We start from the raw sequence: 24,934 nt of genomic DNA, 5'->3' as shown, positions 1-24,934 counted from the left end.
GCTACAGAAGCCCAATTGGCGCTCTCTCAACGGCGTTGGAAAGTAGACATCCTGGGCTTTCCAGCAATATATGATAGTTCATACTTTGCCCAAGATTTGATGGCCCAAACCGGCGTTCAAAGTCACCCTCAGAAATCCCAGCGTTAAACGCCGGAACTGGCACCAAAATGGGAGTTAAACGCCCAAACTGGCATAAAAGCTGGCGTTTAACTCCAAGAGAAGTCTCTGCACGAAAATGCTTTATTGCTCAGCCCAAGCACACACCAAGTGGGCCCGGAAGTGGATTTTTATGTCATTTACTCAATTCTGTAAACCTTAGGCTACTAGTTTTCTATAAGTAGGACCTTTTACTATTGTATTGAGACATCGAGGGGTAGCTATCTTCATTGTTATGCTATCTTAGATCATTGGGAGGCTGGCCTCACGGCCATGCTAGACCTTGTTCTTATGTATTTTCAACGGTGGAGTTTCTACACACCATAGATTAAGGTGTGGAGCTCTGCTGTACCTCGAGTATTAATGCAATTACTATTGTTCTTCCATTCAATTCCGCTTGTTCTTGTTCTAAGATATCACTTGTTCTTCAACTTGATGAATGTGATGATCCGTGACACTCATCATCATTCTCACCTATGAACGTGTGACTGACAACCACCTCCGTTCTACCTTCGATTGGGTGAATATCTCTTGGATTCCTGATTGCACGATGCATGGTTGATCGCCTGACAACCGAGTGCTCGCCTGACAACCGAGCCAACCATTCCGTGAGATCAGAGTCTTCGTGGTATATGCTAGAACTGATGGCGGCATTCAAGAGAATCCGGAAGGTCTAACCTTGTCTGTGGTATTCTGAGTAGGATTCAATGATTGAATGACTGTGACGTGCTTCAAACTCCTAGCAGGCGGGGCGTTAGTGACAGACGCAAAAGAATCGATGGATTCTATTCCGGCCTGACCGAGAACCGACAGATGATTATTCATGCTGTGACAGAGCATAGGCGACGTAATCACTGAGAGGATGGGAGGTAGCCATTGACAACGGTGAAACCCTACATAAGCTTGCCATGGAAAGGAGTAAGAAGGATTGGACGAAGACAGTAGGAAAGCAGAGAGACGGAAGGGAAGGCATCTTCATGCGCTTATCTGAAGTTCCTACCAATGAATTACATAAGTACCTCTATCTTTATCTTTATGTTTATGCGTTCATCACCATATCCATTTGAGTTTGCCTGACTAAGATTTACAAGATGACCATAGCTTGCTTCATACTAACAATCTCCGTGGGATCGACCCTTACTCGCGTAAGGTTTATTACTTGGACGACCCAGTGCACTTGCTGGTTAGTTGTGCGAAGTTGTGTAATGCCATGGTATTGAACACCAAGTTTTTGGGGTTCATGACCGGGGATTATGAGAGTTGTGAAAAGTATTGTTCACAATTTCGCGCACCAAGTTTTTGGCGCCGTTGCCGGGGATTGTTCAAGTTTTGAGCAAGCTTTTGGTCTGGTAACATCAGTGCCAAGGATTGTTCAGTTTGGACAACTGAAGGTTCATCTTGTTGCTTAGATTAGGTATTTTTTTTTCGAAATTCTTGAAGATGAATTCTAGAGTTTCATGATGATTTGTTGAAATCTGGCTGGCTGTGAAGCCATGTCTAATTTCATTGGACCGAGGTTTCAACTTATCATCACAAGAGCTTGTTGATTTCTATCAATCTTGCTTTTGGAGCAGTGATCTGCTAAGGCTTGGCTGGCCTTTGGCCATGTCTAGTGTTTTGGACCGAAGCTTTCTTTGAAAGCTTGGCTGGCTGTGAAGCCATGTCTAATTCCTGGACCGGAGTCTTAGACTAGCATTGCACTGATTCCTGGAATTCTCATTAAGAATTTTGATACCTTTTTCCACTTAATTTTCGAAAAACACAAAAAAATCAAAAAAATCATAAAATCCAAAAAATTTCTTGTTTGAGTCTAGTGTCTCATCTTAAGTTTGGTGTTAATTGCATGCATTCATTCATGTGTCTTAGTGATCTTCAAGATGTTCTTGATGATTTCTTACTCTAATCTTTAAATTCTCTTGACTTGAGTGTTTTGTGTGTCTCATATGCATTTTCATTTTGTTAGTGTCAGTAGTATACAAACTGCTAAATTTGGTGTCTTGCATGCATTGTTATTTGATTCTTGTTGATTTTTCCTTATTCTTAAAAATCCAAAAATATTTTTAATTTGTGTCTTCTCAAGTCAATAATACAGAGAATTGAAGATTCAGAACATACAGCAGAGGAATTGCACAGAAAAGCTGGGCGTTCAAAACGCCCAGTGAAGAAGGACAGACTGGCGTTTAAACGCCAGCCAGGGTACCTGGTTGGGCGTTTAACACCCAAAGAGGTATTGTTTTGGGCGTTAAACGCCAGAATGTGCACCATTCTGGGCGTTTAACGCCAGGATGGCACAAGGGGGAAGATTTTGTTTTTCAATGCAATTTTTTTTCAGGTTTTCAAAGTTTTTCAAAATCAAATCTTTTTCAAATTATATCTTTTCAATCATATATTTTCAAAATCAATTTCTTTCCATTTTCAAAGATACTTACTATCAATTGATGATTTGATTCAACATTTCAAGTATGTTGCCTTTTCTGTTGAGAAAGGTTTAATGTTTGAATCATATCTTTTCTTGCTAGTCAAGTTTTTAATTTTCAAAATCAAATCTTTTTAAAATGTTTTTCAAATCATATCTTCTCAATCACATCTTTTTAAAACCAATCATATTTTTTTAACCACATCTTTTTCAAAATAATTTTCAATCAAATCTTCTTGATTTCTAATTTCAAAATCTTTTTCAAAAATCATTTGATTTCTTTTCCACTTTCATTTTCGAAAATTAAGTAATGTTTTTCAAAAATGTTTTCAATTTTTTTTACTTAATTTTTGAAAATCACTTCCCTTCTTCTCACATCCTTCTATTTATGGACTAACACTATCCCTTAATGCAAAATTCGAACTCCATCTTCTTTGATAAGTTCGAATTTTCTACTTCTGTCTTCTACTTTTCTTTTCCTCTGACACTTCAAGGAATCTCTATACTGTGACATAGAGGATTCCACATTTTCTTGTTCTCTTCTCTTTCATATGAGCAGGAGCAAAGACAAAGGCATTCTTGTTGAAGCTGATCCTGAACCTGAAAGGACCTTGAAGAGAAAGCTAAGAGAAGCCAAAGCACAACTCTCTTTAGAGGACCTGACCGAATTCTTCAAAGAAGAAGAACTTATGGCAGCCGAAAACAACAACAATGCCAACAATGCAAGGAAGGTGCTGGGTGACTTCACTGCACCTACTCCCGATTTCTATGGGAGAAGCATCTCTATCCCTGCCATTGGAGCAAACAACTTTGAGCTTAAGCCTCAATTAGTTTCTCTAATGCAACAGAATTGCAAGTTCCATGGACTTCCATTGGAAGATCCTCATCAGTTCTTAGCTGAATTCTTGCAAATCTGTGACACTGTCAAGACTAATGGGGTTAACCCTGAGGTCTACAGACTTATGCTATTCCCTTTTGCTGTAAGAGACAGAGCTAGAACATGGTTGGACTCTCAACCTAAAGAAAGCCTGGACTCTTGGGAAAAGCTAGTCAATGCCTTCTTGGCAAAGTTCTTTCCACCTCAAAAATTGAGTAAGCTTAGAGTGGAAGTCCAAACCTTCAGACAGAAGGAAGGAGAATCCCTCTATGAAGCTTGGGAAAGATACAAACAATTAATCAGAAAGTGTCCTTCTGATATGCTTTCTGAATGGAGCATCATAGGTATTTTCTATGATGGTCTCTTTGAACTGTCCAAGATGTCTTTGGATAGCTCTGCTGGAGGATCTCTTCATTTGAAGAAGACGCCTACTGAAGCTCAAGAGCTAATTGAAATGGTTGCAAATAACCAATTCATGTACACTTCTGAAAGAAATCCTGTGAACAATGGGACTAGTCAGAAGAAAGGAGCTCTTGAGATTGACACTCTGAATGCCATTTTGGCTCAGAATAAAATATTGACCCAACAAGTCAATATGATTTCTCAAAGTCTGTCTGGAATGCAAAATGCACCAAGCAGTACTAAGGAAGCTTCATCTGAGGAAGAAGCTTATGATCCTGAGAACCCTTCAATGGAAGAGGTGAATTACATGGGAGAACCCTATGGAAACACCTATAATCCTTCATGGAGGAATCATCCAAATCTTTCATGGAAGGATCAACAGAGACCTCAACAAGGTTTCAATAACAATAATGGTGGAAGAAACAGGTTTAGCAATAGCAAACCTTTTCCATCATCTTCTCAGCAACAGACAGAGAGTTCTAAGCAGAATAACTCTGACTTAGCAACCATGGTCTCTGATCTAATCAAAACCACTCAAAGTTTCATGACTGAAACAAGGTCCTCCATTAGAAATTTGGAAGGACAAGTGGGTCAGCTGAGCAAGAAAATTACTGAACTCCCTCCCAGTACTCTTCCAAGCAATACAGAAGAAAATCCAAAAGGAGAGTGCAAGGCCATCACATGGCCGAATATTGGGAGGAAGAAGAAGCAGTGAACGCCACTGAGGAGGACCTCAATGGACGTCCACTGGCCTCCAATGAGTTCCCCAATGAGGAACCATGGGAATCTGAGGCTCAAACTGAGATCATAGAAATTCCATTGGACTTACTTCTGCCATTCATGAGCTCTGATGAGTATTCTTCCTCTGAAGAGGATGAGTATGTCACTGAGGAGCAAGTTGCTAATTATCTTGGAGCAATCATGAAGCTGAATGACAAGTTGTTTGGAAATGAGACTTGGGAGGATGAACCCCCTTGTTCACCAAAGAACTGGATGACTTGTCTAGGCAGAAACTGCCTCAAAAGAGACAGGATCCTGGGAAGTTTTCAATACCTTGTACCATAGGCACCATGACCTTCAAGAAGGCCTTGTGTGACTTAGGGTCAAGTGTAAACCTCATGCCTCTCTCTGTAATGGAGAAGTTAGGGATCTCTGAGATGCAAACTGCAAAAATCTCACTAGAGATGGCAGACAACTCAAGAAAACAAGCCCATGGACTTGTAGAGGATGTTCAGGTTAAAGTTGAAGACCATTACATCCCTACTGATTTCATAGTCCTAGAGACTGGGAAGTGCATGGATGAATCCATCATCCTTAGCAGACCCTTCCTAGCCACAGCAAAGATTGTGATTGATGTTGATAGAGGAGAGTTGATCATTCAAGTGAATGAAGAATCCTTGGTGTTTAAGGCCCAAGGATATCCCTCTGTCATCATGGAGAGGAAGCATGAAGAGCTTCTCTCAAAAACAGAGCCCCCACAGTCAAACTCTAAGTTTGGTGTTGGGAGGCCACAACCAAACTCTAAGTTTGGTGTTGAACCCCCACATTCAAACTCTAAGTTTGGTGTTGGGAGGTTCCAACATGGCTCTGAGTATCTGTGAGGCTCCATGAGAGTCCTCTGTCAAGCTAATGACATTAAAGAAGCGCTTGTTGGGAGGCAACCCAATGTTATATTTTATCTATTTTATTTTGTTATTTTCTCTTTTTTTGTAGGTAGATGATCATGAGATGTCACAAAATCAATGAAAAAAGCAAAAACAGAATGAAAAACAGGAAGAAAAACAACACACCCTGGAGGACGCACCCACTGGCGTTTAAACGCCAGTGAGGTTAGCTGTTGGGCGTTTAACGCCCAGTCTGGCACCATTCTGGGCGTTTAACGCCAGAAAGGGGCACCAGACTGGCGTTAAACGCCAGAAAGGGGCAAGAAGCTGGCGTTAAACGCCAGAAATGGGCACCAGCCCGGCGTTTAACGCCAGAAATGGCTAAAAACGTGATTTTGTTTGCCATTTGGTGCAGGGATGACTTTTCCTTGACACCTCAGGATCTGTGGACCCCATAGGATCCCCACCTACCCTACCACTCTCTCTCTTCTTCACCCATTCACCAATCACCTCAACACCTCTTCCCCAAAAAAACCCTTCACCTATCAAATCCCATCTTTCTCTTCACCACTCACATCCATCCTTCATAAAACCCCACCTACCTCACCATTCAAATTCAAACCACCTTCCCACCCAAACCCACCCTCAAATGGCCGAACCCTACCCTCCCCCTCTCCTATATAAACCCTCCTTCACTCCTTCATTTTCACACAACATACACACCACTTCTCCCCTTCTTGGCCGAAAATTAAAGCCATTCCCTTTCCCCTCATTTCTTCTTCTTCTACTCTCTTCTTTCTTCTTTTGCTCGAGGACGAGCAAACATTTTAAGTTTGGTGTGGTAAAAGCATTGCTTTTTGTTTTTCCATAACCATTTATGGCATCCAAGGCCGGAGAAACCTCTAGAAAGAGGAAAGGGAAGGCAAAAGCTTCCACCTCCGAGTCATGGGAGATGGAGAGATTCATCTCAAGGGTGCATCAAGACCATTTCTATGAAGTTGTGGCCTTGAAGAAGGTGATCCCCGAGGTCCCTTTTTCACTCAAAAAGGGTGAATATCCGGAGATCCGACATGAGATCCGAAGAAGAGGTTGGGAAGTTCTTACCAACCCCATTCAACAAGTCGGAATCTTGATGGTTCAAGAGTTCTATGCCAATGCATGGATCACCAAGAACCATGACCAAAGTATGAACCCGGATCCAAAGAATTATCTTACTATGGTTCGGGGGAAATACTTGGATTTTAGTCCCGAAAGTGTGAGGGTGGCGTTCAACTTGCCTATGATGCAAGGAGATGAACATCCTTACACTAGAAGGGTCAACTTTGATCAAAGGTTGGACCAAGTCCTCACAGTCATATGTGAAGAGGGCGCCCAATGGAAGAGAGATTCAAGAGGAAAGCCGGTTCAATTGAGAAGGCATGACCTCAAACCCGTGGCTAGAGGATGGTTGGAGTTCATCCAACGCTCAATCATTCCCACTAGCAACCGGTCCGAAGTTACCATAGACCGGGCTATCATGATCCATAGCATCATGAATGGAGAAGAAATAGAAGTTCATGAGGTTATAGCCCAAGAACTCTATAAGGTGGCGGACAAGTCCTCTACCTTGGCAAGGTTAGCCTTTCCTCATCTCATTTGTCACCTCTGTTATTCAGTTGGAGTTGACATAGAGGGAGACACCCCCATTGATGAGGACAATCCCATCACTAAGAAGAGGATGGAGCACACAAGAGACCCTACTCATCATGAAATCCCTGAAATTTCTCAAGGAATGCACTTTCCTCCACAAAACTATTGGGAGCAACTAAACACCTCCCTAGGAGAATTGAGTTCCAACATGGGACAACTAAGGGTGGAGCATCAAGAACACTCCATCATCCTCCATGAAATTAGAGAAGATCAAAGAATCATGAGAGAGGAGCAACAAAGACAAGGAAGAGACATTGAGGAGCTCAAGCACTCCATAGGATCTTCAAGAGGAAGAAAGAGCCGCCATCACTAAGGTGGACCCGTTCTTTGATTTCCTTGTTCTTTATTCTTCTGTTTTTCGAATTTTTTGCTTATGTTTATCTATGTTGGTGTCTTGTGATCATTAGTGTCTTAATGTCTCTGCCTTAAAGTTATGAATGTCCTATGAATCCATCACCTTTCTTGAATAAAAACGTGCTTAAACTGAAAAGGAAAGAATTGCATGAATTCTGAATTTTATAACAGTTTAATTATTTTGATGTGGTGGCAATATTTTTGTCTTCTGAATGTATGCTTAAACAGTGCATATGTACCTTGAATTTGTGGTTCATGAATGTTGGCTCTTGAAAGAATGATGAAAAAGGAGACATGTTACTGAGGATCTGAAAAATCATTAAAATGATTCTTGAAGCAAGAAAAAGCATTGCTATTCAAAAAAAAAATTTTCGAAAAAATAGAAAAAAAAAGAGAGAAAAGAAAGAAATAAAGTTGTGATCCAAGGCAAAAAGAGTGTGCTTAAGAACCCTGGACACCTCTAGTTGGGGACTCTAGCAAAGCTGAGTCACAATCTGAAAAGGTTCACCCAATTATGTGTCTGTGGCATGTATGTATCCGGTGGTAATACTGGAAGACAGAGTGCTTTGGGCCACAGCCAAGACTCAATAAGTAGATATGTTCAAGAATCATCATACTTTACTAAGAGAATCAATAACACTATCTGGATTCTGAGTTCCTAAAGAAGCCAATCATTCTGAATTTCAAAGGATAGAGTGAGATGCCAAAACTATTCAGAGGCAAAAAGCTAAAAGCCCCGCTCATCTAATTAATACTGATCTTCACAGATGTTTTTGGGATTCATTGCATATTCTCTTCTTTTTATCTTATTTGATTTTCAGTTGCTTGAGGACAAGCAACAATTTAAGTTTGGTGTTGTGATGAGCGGATAATTTGTACACTTTTTGGCATTGTTTTTAATATGTTTTTGGTATGATATAGTTAGTTTTTAGTATATTTTTATTAGTTTTTAGTTAAAATTCACTTTTCTGGACTTTACTATGAGTTTGTGTGTTTTTCTGTGATTTCAGGTATTTTCTGGCTGAAATTGAGGGACCTGAGCAAAAATCTGATTCAGAGACTGAAAAGGACTGCAGATGCTGTTGGATTCTGACCTCCCTGCACTCGAAGTGGATTTTCTGGAGCTACAGAAGCCCAATTGGCGCGCTCTCAACGGCGTTGGAAAGTAGACATCATGGGCTTTCCAGCAATATATGATATTCCATACTTTGCCCAAGATTTGATGGCCCAAACCGGCGTTCAAAGTCACCCTCAGAAATCCCAGCGTTAAACGCCGGAACTGGCACCAAAATGGGAGTTAAACGCCCAAACTGGCATAAAAGCTGGCGTTTAACTCCAAGAGAAGTCTCTGCACGAAAATGCTTCATTGCTCAGCCCAAGCACACACCAAGTGGGCCCGGAAGTGGATTTTTATGTCATTTACTCATTTCTGTAAACCTTAGGCTACTAGTTTTCTATATGTAGGACCTTTTACTATTGTATTGAGACATCGAGGGGTAGCTATCTTCATTGTTATGCTATCTTAGATCATTGGGAGGCTGGCCTCACGGCCATGCCTAGACCTTGTTCTTATGTATTTTCAACGGTGGAGTTTCTACACACCATAGATTAAGGTGTGGAGCTCTGCTGTACCTCGAGTATTAATGCAATTACTATTGTTCTTCCATTCAATTCCGCTTGTTCTTGTTCTAAGATATCACTTGTTCTTCAACTTGATGAATGTGATGATCCGTGACACTCATCATCATTCTCACCTATGAACGTGTGACTGACAACCACCTCCGTTCTACCTTCGATTGGGTGAATATCTCTTGGATTCCTGATTGCACGATGCATGGTTGATCGCCTGACAACCGAGTGCTCGCCTGACAACCGAGCCAACCATTCCGTGAGATCAGAGTCTTCGTGGTATAGGCTAGAACTGATGGTGGCATTCAAGGGAATCCGGAAGGTCTAACCTTGTCTGTGGTATTCTGAGTAGGATTCAATGATTGAATGACTGTGACGTGCTTCAAACTCCTAGCAGGCGGGGCGTTAGTGACAGACGCAAAAGAATCGATGGATTCTATTCCGGCCTGACCGAGAACCGACAGATGATTATCCATGCTGTGACAGAGCATAGGCGACGTAATCACTGAGAGGATGGGAGGTAGCCATTGACAACGGTGAAACCCTACATAAGCTTGCCATGGAAAAGAGTAAGAAGGATTGGATGAAGACAGTAGGAAAGCAGAGAGACGGAAGGGAAGGCATCTTCATGCGCTTATCTGAAGTTCCTACCAATGAATTACATAAGTACCTCTATCTTTATCTTTATGTTTATGCGTTCATCACCATATCCATTTGAGTTTGCCTGACTAAGATTTACAAGATGTCCATAGCTTGCTTCATACTAACAATCTCCGTGGGATCGACCCTTACTCGCGTAAGGTTTATTACTTGGACGACCCAGTGCACTTGCTGGTTAGTTGTGCGAAGTTGTGTAATGCCATGGTATTGAACACCAAGTTTTTGGGGTTCATGACCGGGGATTATGAGAGTTGTGAAAAGTATTGTTCACAATTTCGCGCACCAAATACCTCTGACTTAGCAACCATGATCTCTGATCTAATCAAAACCACTCAAAGTTTCATGACTGAAACAAGGTCCTCCATTAGAAACTTGGAAGGACAAGTGGGACAGCTGAGCAAGCAAATTACTGAACTACCTCCTAGTACTCTTCCAAGCAATACAGAAGAAAATCCAAAAGGAGAGTGCAAGGCCATCAACATGGCCGAAGTTGGAGAGGAAGGAGAGGCAGTGAACGCCACTGAGGAAGGCCTCAATGGACGTCCACTGGCCTCCAAAGAGTTCCCCAATGAGGAACCATGGGAATCTGAGGCTCAAAATGAGACCATAGAGATTCTATTGGACTTACTTCTACCATTCATGAGCTCTGATGAGTATTCTTCCTCTGAAGAGGATGAGTATGTCACTGAAGAGCAAGTTGCTAAATACCTTGGAGCAATCATAAAGCTAAATGACAAGTTATTTGGAAATGAGACTTGGGAGGATGAACCCCCTTTGCTCACCAAAGAACTGGATGACTTGTCTAGGCAGAAACTACCTCAAATGAGACAGGATCCTGGGAAGTTTTCACTACCTTGTACCATAGGCACCGTGACCTTCAAGAAGGCCTTGTGTGACTTAGGGTCAAGTGTAAACCTCATGCCTCTCTCTGTAATGGAGAAGCTAGGGATCTTTGAGGTGCAAGCTGCAAAAATCTCACTAGAGATGGCAGACAATTCAAGAAAACAAGCTTATGGACTTGTAGAGGATGTTCTGGTAAAAGTTAAAAACCATTACATCCCTGCTGATTTCATAGTCCTAGAAACTGGGAAGTGCATGGATGAATCCATCATCCTTGGCAGACCCTTCCTAGCCACAGCAAAGGCTGTGATTGATGTTGACAGAGGAGAATTGATCATTCAAGTGAATGAAGAATCCTTTGTGTTTAAGGCCCAAGGATATCCCTCTGTCACCATGGAGAGGAAGCATGAAGAGCTTCTCTCAAAACAGAGCCAAACAGAGCCCCCACAGTCAAACTCTAAGTTTGGTGTTGGGAGGCCACAACCAAACTCTAAGTTTGGTGTTGAACCCCCACATTCAAACTCTAAGTTTGGTGTTGGGAGGTTCCAACATTGCTCTGAGTATCTGTGAGGCTCCATGAGAGCCCTCTGTCAAGCTACTGACATTAAAGAAGCGCTTGTTGGAAGGCAACCCAATGCTATATTTCATATATTTTTCTTTGTTATTTTATGTTTTTTGTAGGTTGATGATCATGAGAAGTCACAAAATCAATGAAAAAAAGCAAAAACAGAATGAAAAGCAGAAAGAAAAACAGCACACCCTGGAGGAGAGCGTGCTGGCGTTTAAATGCCAGTAATGCTAGCTGTTGGGCGTTTAACGCCCAGTCTGGCACCATTCTGGGCGTTTAACGCCAGAAAGGGGCACCAGACTGGCGTTAAACGCCAGAAAAGGGTAAGAAGCTGGCGTTAAACGCCAGAAATGGGCACCAGCCCGGCGTTTAACGCCAGAATTGGCTAAAAACGCAATTTTGCATGCCATTTGGTGCAGGGATGACTTTTCCTTGACATCTCAGGATCTGTGGACCCCACAGGATTCCCACCTACCCCACCACTCTCTCTCCTCTTCACCCATTCATCAATCACCTCAACTCCTCTTCCCCAAAAACCCCTCACCTATCAAATCTCATCTTTCTCTTCACCACTCACATCCATCCTTCATAAAACCCCACCTACCTCACCCTTCAAATTCAAACCACTTTCCCTCCCAAACCCTCCCACATATGACCGAAACAAGCCCCCCCCACTCCTATATAAACCCATCTTCACTCCTTCATTTTCACACAACCTAAACACCACTACTCCCCCTTTTTGGCTGAACACAGAGCCATTCCATTCTTCCTCATTTCTTCTTCTTCTACTCTCTTCTTTCTTCTTTTGCTCGAGGACGAGCAAACCTTTTAAGTTTGGTGTGGTAAAAGCATTGCTTTTTGTTTTTCCATAACCATTTATGGCATCCAAGGCCGGAGAAACCTCTAGAAAGAGGAAAGGGAAGGCAAAAGCTTCCACCTCCGAGTCATGGGAGATGGAGAGATTCATCTCAAGGGTGCATCAAGACCACTTCTATGAAGTTGTGGCCTTGAAGAAGGTGATCCCCGAGGTCCCATTTTCACTCAAAAAGAGTGAATATCCGGAGATCCGACATGAGATCCGAAGAAGAGGTTGGGAAGTTCTTACCAACCCCATTCAACAAGTTGGAATCTTGATGGTTCAAGAGTTCTATGCCAATGCATGGATCACCAAGAACCATGATCAAAGTGTGAACCCGGATCCAAAAAATTGGCTTACTATGGTTCGGGGGAAATACTTGGATTTTAGTCCGGAAAATGTAAGGTTGGCATTCAACTTGCCCATGATGCAAGGAGATGAACATCCTTACACTAGAAGGGTCAACTTTGATCAAAGGTTGGACCAAGTCCTCACAGACATTTGTAAAGAGGGCGCCCAATGGAAGAGAGATTCAAGAGGGAAGCCGGTTCAATTGAGAAGGCATGACCTCAAGCCCGTGGCTAGGGGATGGTTGGAGTTTATCCAACGCTCAATCATTCCCACTAGCAACCGGTCCGAAGTTACTATAGACCGGGCCATCATGATCCATAGCATCATGATTGGAGAAGAAATAGAAGTTCGTGAGGTTATATCCCAAGAACTTTATAAGGTGGCGGACAAGTCCTCTACCTTGGCAAGGTTAGCCTTTCCTCATCTCATTTGTCACTTCTGTTATTCGGTTGGAGTTGATATTGAGGGAGACATCCCCATTGATGAGGACAAGTCCATCACTAAGAAGAAGATGGAGCAAACAAGAGACCCCTCTCATCATCAAATCCCTGAGATGCCTCAAGGGATGCACTTTCCTCCACAAAACTATTGGGAGCAACTAAACACCTCCCTAGGAGAATTGAGTTCCAACATGGGACAACTAAGGGTGGAGCACCAAGAACACTCCGTCCTCCTCCATGAAATTAGAGAAGATCAAAGAATCATGAGAGAGGAGCAACAAAGACAAGGAAGAGACATTGAGGAGCTCAAGCACTCCATAGGATCTTCAAGAGGAAGAACAAGCCGCCATCACTAAGGTGGACCCGTTCTTTAATTTCCTTGTTCTTTATTTTCCTATTTTTTTCGAATTTTAGTGCTTATGTTTATCTATGTTTGTGTCTTGTGATCATTAGTGTCTTAGTGTCTATGCCTTAAAGTTATGAATGTCCTATGAATCCATCACCTTCCTTGAATGAAAAATGTTCTTAATTGAAAAAGAGAAGAATTGCATGAATTTTGAATTTTATCAGTTTAATTATTTTGATGTGGTGGCAATACTTTTGTTTCCTGAATGTATGCTTAAACAGTGCATATGTCTTTTGAATTTGTGGTTCATGAATGTTGGCTCTTGAAAGAATGATGAAAAAGGAAACATGTTACTGAGGATCTGAAAAATCATAAAAATGATTCTTGAAGCAAGAAAAAGCAGTGAAAAAAAAGGGAAAAAAAAGAGAGCAAAAAGAAAGGAAAAGAAAGAAATAAAGTTGTGATCCAAGGCAAAAAGAGTGTGCTTAAGAACCCTGGACACCTCTAATTGGGGACTCTAGCAAAGCCGAGTCACAATCTGAAAAGGTTCACCCAATTATGTGTCTGTGGCATGTATGTATCCGGTGGTAATACTGGAAGACAGAGTGCTTTGGGCCATGGCCAAGACTCAATAAGTAGCTATGTTCAAGAATCATCATACTTAACTAGGAGAATCAATGACACTATCTGGATTCTGAGTTCCTAAAGAAGCCAATCATTCTGAATTTCAAAGGATAGAGTGAGATGCCAAAACTATTCAGAGGCAAGAAGCTAAAAGCCCTGCTCATCTAATTAATACTGATCTTCATAGATGTTTTTGGAATTCATTGCATATTCTCTTCTTTTTAGCTTATTTGATTTTCAGTTGCTTGAGGACAAGCAACAATTTAAGTTTGGTGTTGTGATCAGCGGATAATTTGTACGCTTTTTGGCATTGTTTTTAGTATGATCTAGTTAGTTTTTAGTATATTTTTATTAGTTTTTAGTTAAAATTCACTTTTCTGGACTTTACTATGAGTTTGTGTGTTTTTCTGTGATTTCATGTATTTTCTGGCTGAAATTGAGGGACCTGAGCAAAAATCTGATTCAGAGACTAAAAAGGACTGCAAATGCTGTTGGATTCTGACCTCCCTGCACTCGAAGTGGATTTTCTGGAGCTACAGAAGCCCAATTGACGCACTCTCAACGGCGTTGGAAAGTAGACATCCTGGGCTTTCCAGCAATATATGATAGTCCATACTTTGCCCAAGATTTGATGGCCCAAACCGGCGTTCAAAGTCACCTTCAGATTTTCCAGCGTTAAACGCCGGAACTGGCACAAGAATGGGAGTTAAACGCCCAAACTGGCACCAAAGCTGGCGTTTAACTCCAAGAGGAGTCTCTACACGAAAATGCTTCATTGCTCAGCCCAAGCACACACCAAGTGGGCCCGGAAGTGGATTTTTATGTCATTTACTCATCTCTATAAACCCTAGGCTACTAGTTCTCTATAAGTAGGACCTTTTACTATTGTATTGAGACATCTGGGTAGTTATCCTTGTTCTGATGCTATCTTAGATCATTGGGAGGCTGGCCTCACGGCCATGCCTAGACCTTTTTCTTATGTATTTTCAACGGTGGAGTTTCTACACACCATAGATTAAGGTGTGGAGCTCTGCTGTACCTCGAGTATTAATGCAATTACTATTGTTCTTCTATTCAATTCCGCTTGTTCTTGTTCTAAGATATCACTTGTTCTTCAACTTGATGAATGTGATGATCCGTGACACTCATCATCATTCTCACCTATGAACGTGTGCCTGACAACCACCTCCGTTCTACCTTAGATTGGGTGGATATCTCTTGGATTCTTTAACCGGAATCTTCGTGGTATAGGCTAGAACTGATGGCGGCATTCAAGAGAATCCGGAAGGTCTAACCTTGTCTGTGGTATTCTGAGTAGGATTCAATGATTGAATGACTGTGACGTGCTTCAAACTCCTGAGGGCGGGGCGTTAGTGACAGACGCAAAAGAATCACTGGATTCTATTCCGGCCTGATCGAGAACCGACAGATGGATAGCCGTGCCGTGACAGGGTGCGTTGAACATTTCCACTGAGAGGATGGGAGGTAGCCACTGACAACAGTGAAACCCTTGCATAAGCTTGCCATGGAAAGGAGTAAGAAGGATTGGATGAAGACAGTAGGAAAGCAGAGAGACGGAAGGGACACAGCATCTTCATGCGCTTATCTGAAATTCCCACCAATGAATTACATAAGTATCTCTATCTTTATCTTTATGTTTTATTCGTATATCACCCATATCCATTTGAGTTGGCCTGACTAAGATTTACAAGGTGACCATAGCTTGCTTCATACCAACAATCTCTGTAGGATCGACCCTTACTCGCATAAGGTTTATTACTTGGACGACCCAGTACACTTGCTGGTTAGTTGTGTGAAGTTGTGTTTATGCCATGGTATTGAACACCAAGTTTTTGGATTCATTACCGGGGATTATTTGATTTGTGAAAAGTATTGATCACAATTTCGCATACCAATAATGCTTAACAAGCTTATTATTCTTTTGGAGGTTTGGTGTCAAATGTTGCAGTAATAGCCTTTGGCTTTATTTTTTTTCTTTTACTCAACATCTTTCCACCACAGACACATGGCTCACTATTTCTTCCTAGGATCATTGATGCCCAGCATCTCTTTGGATAACTAAATGTTCTGTATCTAAGTTGCTCTTTATTGTGGACTTTCAATTGGCCATCCCAAATCAGTTGATCTAAGTGACCGGGTTTTAAAATACCCCTTAGAATTTACTCATCCAAGCATATCTTAGTACAAGAACACCACAGGCATATGTCCTAGGGTCCAAGCTATTGGTGTCCAACCTTTATTCTTTGTTTTTCTTGCCACTTTGGCTTTTTCTTCTTCCTTTTCTTTCTGTTTTTGTTCTCAAGGGCTTTTTCTTTATTGATGAGAGTCTTTATAACAGCAAGCTAACTTACACTTTAATGAAAATGATATTATGCAACAATTATTTCATGAGTTATGCATTTAATCAAACACATATACCGCCATTAACTTCCATTCTTACTTATGCAACATTGGATATTTCACTTTTCAATTCAAACCATTCTCTTTTATTCAAGCTTATGGGAAACAAAACAAAATTTAACTAAGTGATGAATGACAAACAACATGCAGATTTAGCATTCAAACAATTTCACTTGCAACTAGATAAACACTTTAGCAAGGCATACAATGGTTTCCAGATTTAAAACATTTCACAGCAGCAAGGATTAAGTTTAGATACAACCTTTGAAGTTGCAGCCCTTTGATTCTTCCTTCTGTTGTGTTTTCTTTGAGTTAAGATGCACAATATCTTCAATTGTTGACTCATGTCCTGCATAATTCTCAAAGTTGCTTGCTTCTCAAGCCCTTAATTACTTGGTTAGTCTGCATAGTGTGGCTCTTGGTTTTATTTAGGTGTGAGAACACCAAACTTAATTGTTTGCCACTGATTCTGATGCATCAGTTAACCATATGTGAAACCTTATGTCTTTGCTAAAGGTTATGAACTTAAAGCTAGAAAGAAGTTAAACAGTTGAATAATGTGTTTGGTTGCTTGGAGCTAGCATCATGCAAGAGGTGAGAATATGTTTTTAAATAATATTTTTAGTGGAACACCAAACTTAGAATCTTTCATTCTCCCTTAAATTATTTTGGTGTGCAACACCAAACTTAGCTCCTTGCAATGCGTACCAATTATTCAACATTTTTATTGAAAAAGCTATGAAAAGAAAACTACCTCCGGTTGGGTTGCCTCCCAACAAGCGCTTCTTTATTGTCACTAGCTTGACATCTTACTCTTTGATCATGGGGGGTGAAAATCATAGTGCCTCAGCTTTTCTCCTCTTACTGTGGACTTCCTTCCAGTCTCCTCTTTGATGATCTCTAGGTGTTCAAGTGAAAGGATCCGGTTCACAGTATAGCACTCAGATGATTGTGGAGACACCTTCATTGGTTGGGTGTTTAACATCACTTTATCCCCTGGTGAGAAGCCTTCAGTGGGAATTTTCTTATTTCTCCACCCTTTTGGCCTCTTCTTCTTTTCTTCTTTCTCAGGAGATAATTCATGCCTTGGTGGTTCTTTATCTGGAGTGTTGAGGCTCCCATCTGGGGGTTTTGGATCTAGTTCCTCCTTGATTTCTTTGGTCTGTTGCACCATCTCTACTTCTTTGAAGCATGGATTTGGAAGTCTTGGAGTTAACTCATTGAATGCCTCTTTCAAGCTATGATCCCTGCCTTTATCCTCTGTATAGTCTTCTTCTTGAGTGGGTTCATGCAGGGTTTTAAAAACATGGAATGCTAGGTGCTCATCATGCACTTTCAACAATAGTTCCCCTTTTTCAACATCTATCAATGCTCTGCCTGTAGCCAGGAAAGGCCTCCCCAGAATGATGGGAGTGTTAGGGTCCTCCTCCATATCTAGGATGATAAAATCAGCTGGGAGAAGGAATTTCTCCACCTTTACCAGTACATTCTCTACAACTCCAAGTGCTTGCTGGATGGATTTGTCAGCCATTTGCAGGAGTATTCGTGTGGATTTCAGCTCACAAATTCGGAGTTTTCTCATTAGAGACAAAGGCATCAAGTTTATGCTTGCACCAAGGTCACAGAATGACTTCTCAATTGTTATGTCCCCTATGGTGCAAGGTATGTAAAAACTCCCAGGATCATCTTTCTTCTCTGGCAACTTTCTTTGGAGGATAGCACTACATTCCTTTGTCATCTCAACAATCTGTCCTTCCTTCAGGGATCTTTTCTTTGTCAGCACTTCCTTCATGAATTTGGCATATAGTGGCATCTGTTCAAGTGCTTCCAAGAAAGGAATATTGATGCTAAGTGTCTTGAATATGTCCAGGAATTTTGAGTATTGCTTATCCTCATTTTCTTTTTTAAACTTCTGAGGATATGGAAGTTTGGGGACACAAGGATTCACTCCTTCCCTCTTCTCTTGTAGTTGTGATTCAAGGGTGTTCTTGTATCCCTTAGAAATTTTTGCATTTTTGGTTTCTAGATCCTCTTTACTTTTCCCTTCTGTCTCTTCTTGTGGAACTTCTCTGTTGTGTTTGTCCTGATTGATGGCTTCCTTCTTCATAGTCTTCTCACTTCCCACTGTGATTGCTTTGCACTCCTCCCATTTTGTGGCTTTTCCTTTGTCCTTTGGGTGTTCTTCAGTGACATTGGGGAAGGCATTTGCTCTCTTCTCATCCATTTCTGAAATTTGCTTAGCCATTTGTCCCATGTGTCTATCAAGGTTTTTGATTGAGGTTTCTTGGTTTTTGAATGCCAGGGTCTGATCTTTCCTTGCAGCTTCCTGATCTTGTTTTGCCATCTCTTGATTTTTCATGCGTTTCTCCATCATTTTCTCTAGACTTGAGATTCTTTGAGAGTCTGAATTTGGTTGTGGTTGTGTGAAATGAGATGGTTGTTGTTGGAAGTTATTTGAATTAATTGTGGGGGTACTTTGTGGGTGGGATGTGGATGTGGAAAAGTTATTCTGATGGTTTTGTGAGTTATTATGGGGTTGGTGATATGTGTTTTGTGAATTTTTGAATTGGTTAGTATTATTGAATGAATGGTTATGGTTGCTTGTGTTACTGAGGCTGCCAGAGTTGAAGTCCCTTTGTCCTTGATTTTGATGCTCACCCCACCTTGAATTAGAATGAGTCTTCCAGGGTGTCTTGTGCGCATCACCATTAAAATTGTGTTGAAATGAACTTGAAGTGTTGTTCATGCATTGCACCTGCTCAGGGCTTTGTTGCTCAAAATTGAATGTCCTAAAACTTTCTTCAGATTGATTCCACCCATGTGAGGTTTGAGGTTGGCGTTGTGTGTTTACTGCAACACCTTGCAGTCCATCAATTTTCTTGGCCATCATTTCTATTTGTTGCTGAAGTTGTTGATGCATCTGTTTGTTTTGTGCCAAGAGAACGTCAACACCTTCAAGCTCCAGCACATCCCTTCTCTGGGCTGGTTGGCGTTGTCTTTGATGAGCAAAGAAATATTGATTGTTTGCCACCATCTCTATGAGGTTTTGGGCTTCCTCTGCTATCTTCATTAGCTGCAATGAGCCTCCTGCTGAATGATCTAATGCTTCTTGAGCTTTCTGGGTCAATCCTTCATAGAAGTTTTGGAGTCTATCCCACTCACTAAACATTTCTGGGGGACATTTCCTGATTAAAGCCTTGTATCTCTCCCAGGCATCATACAACGACTCTCCATCCATTTGAATGAATGTTTGCACCTCTGTTTTCAGCGTGATAATCCTTTTGGGAGGATAGAGCTTGGCTAGGAATTTGCTCACTAAGTCTTCCCAATTATTGATGCTTTCTTTGGGAAATGTCTCTAGCCATTGAGTAGCCTTACCCTTCAGAGAGAATGGAAACAGCAGTAGCTTGTAGATGTCTGGATGCACACCACTTGTTTTGACAGTTTCACAAATCCTGAGGAAGATGGATAAGTGTTGGTTTGGATCTTCAAGTGGATTTCTTCCATAGGAGCAATTGTTCTGCACCAGAGTGATAAGTTGAGGCTTCAACTCAAAATTATTTGCATGAACATTAGGAGTGAGTATGCTACTCCCGCAGTTTCTTGCATTGGGGATAGTGTAAGAGGCCAACACCCTTCTTGCAGGCTGGGTATTGTTGCTCACTCCCTCTTCACGCACCTCAGCCTCCATGACTTGCAAGAATCACAAACAAACCAAATGAAACATGGACATTCTAATGCTAGAATGTGGTTAGAGGGTTAGGTGACACAATGTGTCAAACAGTTAACGTGCTTAGTTAAAAAGAAAAAAAATGCTTAATCTAGACCACCACCTTACTTAATCGTTGTCAATCTATTTCAATCCCCGGCAACGGCGCCAAAAACTTGATGTGTGGAAAGCGATCCAACACAAAACTCACTGGCAAGTGTACCGGGTCGCATCAAGTAATAATAACTCACATGAGTGAGGTCGATCCCACAGGGATTGAAGGATTGAGCAATTTTAGTTTAGTGGTTGATTTAGTCAAGCGGATCAAATATTGGTTGAGTGGTTTATCTTTAACAGAAGTTAAATTGCTTGGAATGTAAAGGGAGAGGGGAGAATTGCAGTAAATTAAAGAACAGGAAAGTAAATTTGCTGAATCTTAAAGAACAAGAAATTAAATGACTGAAACTTAAAGTGCAAGAAATGTAAATTGCAGTAACTTAAAGTGCAAGAAATGTAAATTGCTTGAATATAAAAAGGGAATTAAGGATTGGGAATTCAGAATTCTAGCAAGAGAAAGTAGATTGCAACAATTAATAAAGTAGAAGATGAATTGGAATAAACTAAATTTCAAACAAAAAATGAAATTAAATTGCAGAGGTTCACAGATGAACCAACAAGGAAAATGGGATCTCAGGTCTCAAGAGACTAGAAAGCAAAGTCTAGATCTCAATTGCCTTCCCAGATCCAAGTTCACAAAGCAATTAACAAGAAATTGAAGAAGAAGCAGTAAAGGAAATTGAAATTAAACTCAATTGTGCATAAAGGAATTAAAGAGATTTTGAATGGAGATTGAGACAGAATTTCCTCAATTCTTCACACCCAAAACTCAAACAAGAAAAATAAAAATGCCCACACAAGAACGAGGAAGAAGAGAGATCAATTCTCCTCCCCAATTCTCTGAAATCTCAGTGAAGTCCCTAAGAGAAAGTTCAAAAGCTCAAAATAAAAGTAAAGTTTCAAAGGAGAATTCAAAGTTCAAAAGTAAAGGAAAAGGTCCTAATTACATCAAACTATCTCCTATTTATACACTTTCTATTCTTGGATTTTGGAATTTGGATGGGCTTTTGATTTGGTGAAGAAATGAATTTTATTGGATTTTTAATCCAATTTTAGCCCATGAAGAAAGTAGCTCCCAGGAGGCTGCCCTGCCCTTGTGGAGGGCAGGGCAGAAAGTTGTGCATCTGGCCCATGGTGCGTGCGTATGGTGCGTTGGTGTGTGCAGGATGCTGCCCTGCCCTCGCGGAGGGCAGGGCAGAACTTTTTGGTGCGCCAGATTGATGCCTGTGCGTGCTACTGGTGCTGCTGAACCGTTCCTTGGTGCGCCAGAATGGTGCGCCTGTGTGCATCACCAAAATGCTGCCCTGCCCTCGCGGAGGGCAGGGCAGTGTTTTCAAATTGAAGCTCCGTGTTCGATCCTTGAGTGACGCGCACGCTATTCTTTTTTTCTTGGTTTTCTTGGCACCAAACTAAGGCTTAGTTTCTTGTTTCCTCATGGTTCCGTGTTCGACCCTTGTGGCAAGCAATGGTAGGTTTTTTCCTTTGATTTATTTTCCATGAAGGCCCGATACTTCCCTTGTGGAGGGCAGGGCAAGGTTTTGCTCTTCTTTGATCCAAGGCACAATTTTGTGCTCTGCCTTTATCGTGGGCAGGGCAGAGTTGCCTCATCAAGTCTTGTTCCCTTATGTTGCCCTCTTAGAGGGCAGTGTGCCCTTGTGGAGGGCAATACTTGCATTCCTCCTTTATGCGCCACGCCTTTTTCTCCTTTGGCCACACTTTCTTAGGCAACGCTTCTTCTTTTCTTCTTTTCTTCACTTACAATAAACCAAAGCAACTACTCAAAGTATCACTAAATTCACAAGGCTTATAAATCAATTAAAATTCAATTAAATTTAGCTTAAACCTCATGAGTTAGCATCAAATTAATGGTAGTTGTTTGATCTAAAGAAGTTATGCATTTTCACTCCAAATCACTTACTTAGGATGCAAGAAAGTGCATAAAAACTAATAAAACAAGTGAAATTAGCTTAAAAAATGGGTATATGATGACTTGTCATCAGGAATACTCAAGAGTTAATTGGTAATTAGAAGTTGTTGGCCAGCTTTCTAGTTACTAACACTAACCCTTTCCAAGGGAAAGGATTATTTTCTTGTGAATAGAAGTTGGCTCTCAACTTGACTTTACTTTATTCAATGAAGGATAACCAAGTAGAACAACAACCTATTACTAATTAATTTTGGGAAATCCAAAAAGGATAGAACTTCAGATTAATCTTCTCCTAGTCAAGGCTTTTTAATTTAATTACATAAAACCTCTTGTTAATTTTCATTGCTTTAATTTATAATCATTTATGTGCCCATTGCCCAAACTCCAAATTTCCCAGAAAACAAAAACCCATAACCACTAACAAGCACACTTCCCTGCAATTCCTTGAGAGACGACCCGAGGTTTGAATACTTCGGTTTATTTTTATTGGGTTTGTTACTTGTGACAACCAAACTTTTGTACGAAAGAATTTTTGTTGGTTTAGAAGCTATACTTTCAACGAGATTTTATTTGTAAAATTCTTTACTAGCAAAAAATTCGTTCGTCACTTACCAAGGGCATGGGAGGTTGTGCTTCTTCTTCTTTAATCTCCATGTCAAGTCCAATGGGAGAGGATTCAATTGTAGATAATGATTCATCAATGATTGAGTCCATCTCTTGATCAACCTCTTCAAAGTCTTCAACAAGGCTATGCCTTGGAGGTTGTACACCCTCCTCAACATCAATTTCAAACGTCTTTGAAGGAGGCTCTATAACTTGACTTTCCCATGGAGGTTCAGCATCTCCTAATTCTTCAACCACTTCTTCCTCTTCAATAATTACGGCTTCCTCCAGTTGTTTTAGCATAAAATCGTACTCCTCCTTGATGATCTCTTTTCTATGACAACTCCCTTCAACTACTCCTTCATCTTCAAGGGTCTCTCCTACTTCCACATTTTGGGCCTCCTCTTGCTCCTCTGGAAATAAGGCCGCGTGTAACTGATCCAATGCGATTGCCGGAAGACAATCCCTTCTCTCTTATTCTATGTCTATAGTATAATTGGGATCATCTTGCTCTTGGATTGATGGATGTGGGTGCTCTTCCATGGAGGGTGGTGATGGGATGGAGAGATCATTATGTGGTTAAAAAGGAAGTGCACTAGAGCTTGAGGGTTGAGTATTCGAGGTAGAGGATTGGTCCATGCGGGATGTAAGAGCTTGAAGAGTAGAGGTGAGACTAGTGATAAAGACAAGTATGGTATGAAGCTCTGTTTGTCCTTGGTGAATAGCACCAAGAGTGTTGTCATCCAGTGGAGGTTGGGGTGGATAGGAGGGTTCATTATTTTGGAGAAAGGGTGCATGGTAGGAAGGTAGTTCTTCTTGATAAGGGCATGAAGATTGTGAATATTGAGGTGGCGGCTCATGAGAGTAATTGTGCTAGAATGGGGGTGGTTCTAAGTATGGTTTATAAGGTGGATAAGGGTTAGGGTCATATGAGGGTGTTTGGTAGTAGGGGGCTTGTGCGTTTGGTGGTTCAAACCTATGTTGAAGAAGAGGGTCATAGGCATATGGTGGGGCTTGTTGGTAACTACAAGGGGGTCCACCATATCTATCATCTTGGTACGCACCTCGGAATGGCTCTTGACTATAGTAGTTTGGCGGAGGTTGGATGTCACGAGGAGGTCCACCATAAATATTGTCTTGGTATGCATCATAGAGTGGCTGTTGGCTATAGCGCATTGGAGGGGGTTGTTGCCAAGAGGGTTGATCAAATCCTTGTGGCTCCTCCCATCTTTGATTTTTCCAACCTTGATGCTTGTTCCCATTATAGCTTCCATTCCTTACAATAACAGTGGAACCAAACTTAAGGCCAGAGGGGTGAGAATTCATTGTAATTAATAAAAATTAAAAACTAAAATGAAAACAAATAAACAAGCAAAAGCAACTATTTATAATAACCAATAATAAGGCACACGTTTCCATTTCCCCGGCAACGGCGCCATTTTATTGAACGAATTCCTGCGTGGTCTAGAATTTTCACAATTAAGCACTCGTTGAAAGTATAGTTTCTAAACCAACAAGAATCCTTTCGTGAAAAAGTTTTGGTTGTCACAAGTAACAAACCCCTAATAAAATTGATAACTGAAGTATTTAATCCTCGGGTCGTCTCTCAGGGAATTGCAGGGAGGTGTTCTTATTATTGGTTATGAGTTGTATAAATTGGGGTTTTGGGGATGAGAAATGAGAAGAGTAAATTGTAGAGAAAATAAAATAATAATAATAAAAACTCTTGGCAAGGTATGAGAATTGGAAGTCCTATCCTAGTTATCCTTATCAATTGTGATGAGAATTGTCTGTTGCTCCCACTTAGTCAACCTCTAACTATGAAGATAAGTCAAGTGGATGAATCAATATGAATCCTTAAGTCCTAGTCAACTCCTAAGGAAAGACTAGAGTTAGTGGAATTCAATTTAATTAGAAACTTTCAATTAACAATCGACAAAGAAGTTTGATAACTCAAGTGTCACCAATTACTCAACCAAGACCAAGAATATAGAAATCTACTCTAACATCCTTCCAAACATTTTGTCAAACACTTGGAAGGCGTAACACAAAATAATAGAAGAACAATAGGAGATAATAACATCCAAATAACCAATTTCAAATATCAGCAACATAGATCAAAAGAGAGCAATCTTGAATATGAAATACCTTAAGTTATATTAAATAGAAAATCCAATCACAAAAGGAATGTATAGATCAAAGTATTAGAATCAATAAGAGTAGAAGATAATTAAGTCAAAGAACATTAAACCTAGAATTTGAGAAGAGATAATCCTAAATCCTAAATAAATCCTAAATCCTAAAACCTAAGAGAGAGGAGAGAGAGCCTCTCTCTCTCTCTAAAA

At 40.8% G+C, this 24,934-nt stretch overlaps 1 non-coding gene across 1 annotated transcript; it reads right to left on the bottom strand.

Annotated features, from left to right (window-relative positions):
• Positions 1 to 3,666: 3,666 nt before the first annotated feature.
• Positions 3,667 to 3,774, bottom strand: LOC112799305 (small nucleolar RNA R71). The gene has a single exon (XR_003200880.1). It is a non-coding gene; the product is annotated as a small nucleolar RNA R71 (small nucleolar RNA).
• Between the last annotated feature and the right edge of the window lie 21,160 nt (positions 3,775 to 24,934).

This window comes from Arachis hypogaea, chromosome 4, assembly GCF_003086295.3.
Source record: "Arachis hypogaea cultivar Tifrunner chromosome 4, arahy.Tifrunner.gnm2.J5K5, whole genome shotgun sequence".
NCBI classification, from domain to species: domain Eukaryota; kingdom Viridiplantae; phylum Streptophyta; class Magnoliopsida; order Fabales; family Fabaceae; genus Arachis; species Arachis hypogaea.
Note: the sequence above shows the minus strand (reverse complement) of the source record. Positions and strands in the feature narration are given on the sequence as shown.